Source organism: Cyprinodon variegatus, unplaced genomic scaffold (assembly GCF_000732505.1).
Source record: "Cyprinodon variegatus isolate N-32 unplaced genomic scaffold, C_variegatus-1.0 Scaffold1459, whole genome shotgun sequence".
Lineage (NCBI taxonomy): Eukaryota > Metazoa > Chordata > Actinopteri > Cyprinodontiformes > Cyprinodontidae > Cyprinodon > Cyprinodon variegatus.
The window spans coordinates 28,615-32,373 of record NW_015151912.1 but is presented as its reverse complement, the minus strand read 5'-3'; positions in this window follow the sequence as shown (position 1 = coordinate 32,373).

Below are 3,759 nucleotides of genomic sequence, written 5' to 3'. Positions count from 1 at the left end.
TGACTCCCTGCGTTTCTCTAAGGCAGGTTTGTACCGGACCTCCAGCTGCTCCTGGGAGATGAACCTGGTCCAAACACATCAGACCACCTGGACTCTCTGACCCTGACCAACATCTCTCTGTTCAGGACCTTCAGACCTGCATACAGACTCTTCTTAGATACTTCAGAGAACTTCCTCAGCTCAGGTGTTCTGAAGTCCACTGCAGCACAACTGGATGAGTTAGGAACTCCTTCTGTCTGCTCCTCTGCCTCTAACGGATAGAGACCCAGGAGAGATCCTGATACAGATTTTGGACTTTGACTAGGCCGTTCTGATCCAACATCTAACCCTGCTATGGTTTCTCCAGTTGGAGGTTTAGGGTGGTTCTCCTCCTGGAAGGTGGAGGTGCTCCTCGTGAATCTCCATCCATCTTCACTATAATCTCTGAACAGCTTCTCTGTCCCACAGCATGATGCTGCCACCACCCTGCAGACAGGTTCTGCTTCGGTTGGCTCTTCTTCCCCAACATCATCTGGAGCAACAGGTCATCTCCTCAGGTCCCACTGGTGGAGACAGTCCAGATCTTCCAGGGTCCTGAGGACAGATGTTCCTGCAGAGCCTCCATGGTCTGCTGGGTTCCCTCCTTGGTCTTCATAATGCTGGTTGTTCTCTAAAGAACCTCTGATGCCAGAACCAGAACCTTGGTTCCTGAGGAGAATCCTGGGTTATATTACCAGGCTGTGGTTCCTCCTGGTTCCAATTGGTGGTTCTGAAAGCCTCAGAAAGTCTCCCTAGAACCCACTGAAGGTTCTGGAGAACCTGATAGAGTCCCTGTACCAGCAGGACAGGAGACACATTTAGAGAAGAACCAAGAACTGGCCGTGGTTCTGGTTCGACCCGGTCTCCTTCCAGCACCTGTTCTGATCCACTGATCTGAAGGTTCTGCAGAACCTGCTGAGATCCACCTCCAGGCAGCAGAACCAGAACCTACAGTTCTGTGTTGCTTTCCTGCAGTTCCTGCTGAGCCAGCGTCTTTCCCAGATTACCCCCCATCAGGGATTAACCCGCAGCTGTAATCTGATGAATACAAGCCGACTGTTCTTTCTAATCTCATGTCGCAGCAATAATTTGGTTAATCTGAGACACATCAGGACCTCTGCTGTTGTCATGGGAACCGTCACATGATGAGGAGCTAGAACCAGGTCTTGGTTCTGCAGCCGGTTCTGGAGCAGATTAGTTCTGATTATTCTTCTGTGTGGAAATCAGGTTCTGGTCAGATAGTCTGAACCGGGTCAGAACCCATCCACCTGCAGAATCCGCTTTGGTTCTGATCCAAACATGTTTCTTCCAGAACCTTCCTGAGCTGCTGTCAGACCTTCAGGTTCTGATCAGTCCATCAGAATCTTCCTCCTCTGTCTGTGTGGACCTGTGGGGAGTTCTGGGCCCGGCCCAGAAACATTTGGATCTCAGTGCAAGAGTTCAGCACTTCTCTACTAATCCAGCTCCTCGTCTTCATCTCATCTCACACCTTCAACAAAAGGAGTCTTAATCTGGCAGCTTTAATCCTCGCTGCTCTGGAGACGCTGCCTTAATCCTGGGAGCGAGGCGGGGGGGCGACCCGCTGGGGGGGGGCGACCCGCGGGGGTTCTTCTCTAATCCGCCCGGACAGAACCAAACACGCAGCGAGCTGGAAGTTTGTGTCACTGGGGATAATTCCCAGCTCGCATTTCAGATTAAAGCAACAAGATTCCTTTCAAATCCTGCAGCCAGCGACGATGAGGAGGAGGTCCACCTTCATCATCTTCATCATCATCGGCCGGCCCGCAGCTTAAGGTTCGGTTTTATTCAGGACCGGTTCAGGGGCCAAACGGGACCCGCTGGGGCCTTTACTGGTTTAGCTAACCAGCTTCCTGTGGTCAAACACTAGTAATAGTAGAGCACTACTAGTAGTAGTGAACAGAGTGCAGATCACTGCTTGATGCCATTTCCTACAGTTTTTATATAATAACTCTAAATAACATTATTTATAATCAAAGTAGGAAAAATAAATCTGATTATTTTAATAGTTTATCTAATGCGATGTAAACCTTCATGCACACACGTACAAAGATTATCGAAAATAGTGAAAACAATGTTTTGGGATCAGATCAAAGCAAAGGTGAATGTTTGGAGGGTCAGCTGACCGCCGCCGCCGCCGCCGCCGCCCTTCTAACAAACACGCTGATCAGGCAAAGACAAAGGAAAACAGCTCAGGGATTATTTTAATCCCTCATCTGTAATTCCCCTGCAGGCTGAGGTAGACCGCTCAGTGTTTCCAGTTCAGGAACCGCTCAGTGTTTCCAGTTCAGGAACNCTCAGTGTTTCCAGTTCAGGAACCGCTCAGTGTTTCCAGTTCAGGAACCAGTCAGTGTTTCCAGTTCAGGAACCGCTCAGTGTTTCCAGTTCAGGTACCGCTCAGCGGTTCCTGATCTGGAAACACTGAGTGGTTCCTGATCTATCTCTATAGTTCTGCTGCTATAGGCTCAGACTGCTGGAGGACATAGGGACCCCTTTTCCATCATTCTGTATTAACTGCTGTTCTTTCTTATATGCTTCTGATATGATCCTGATCTAAAACTATGAATTACCTCCTCAGCAGGTCATCAGGTTCTGCTGATTCCCAGTTTGGATGAATATCTTCAATAACATCTAAACCAGCAGAATTCTGGACCTTCAGGTCTGGACATGGAAAACTTCTGTGAGATAGGGCCNATGACTCATCCAATCACACTAGTTTTCACTAGATGTGGGCGGAGCCAATGATCTGCATTGGCTGGAGCACATGACAGGAAATAAATATTTAGAAACATTAAACCAGGGGAACCAGTTAAAAATCAACCAGTAAAGGTCTGGAGACATTTTTAATGATCTGTTACTTGAAACAGAATTTAAATTGAAATAAAATTAGATATTTATGCATTCATGTTATACATAAAAATAAAAAAATAGAAATTGCCAAAAATAGCATCCTGTGCTCTCAGAGGAGTCGACACTATGACTGTATATCCATTAGTAGTTAAAGGTCAAAGGTCAGAAAATGCCAATTCTGCCTGTAAAGCAATGACAGCTTAATATGATCTGAAGCCTCATTGGGAGATTTTAAACAGGCTTTTGGAAAACTGATCATTTGCTGCTGTAATATTATTGATTTTTTTAGAATTAAACGCTAGCAGATGTGCATAATCAAAAAATAACAGAAATATAATTATAGATAATTCAGTATTATAAGAAAGCCCACACTGTTTCTGAATAAAAACATTATTATACGAGTTAAGTTCTGTTCCGTTTGTCTCTTTCCTTGTAAGTGTGAAATGTCCCATTCTCCTGAATGCACCATAGCTCTCTGACGTTCATGAATGCATCTCACGGGTCTGTGAACGCTGTGCTGTGAAGATGCATGATTTTCCGCTTAAGACAAAGCTTTGCAGTTTCCAAACTCACGTCGGCATCACTGTTTATTGTTCTGTGTGAATTACTACAAATAAATAAAATAAATAAACTAATAAATCAGCCGAACCTCGGAAACAATCTTTAGATTTAACGTTGTTCTTATGACCGGAATCCCTGACCTCTGCATTAAACTTAAGCCAAGAGGAACGAGTAGGGATGCACGATATAACGGGCCCCCTATCGGACATCGGCCCCCCCACCGATATTTAACCCGATATTTGATCAGCTTCTGAGTTTCTAAAGTCTAAAAAAAAAAAATACTACTTCTTCTTCTTCCTCAAAAACTTCTTT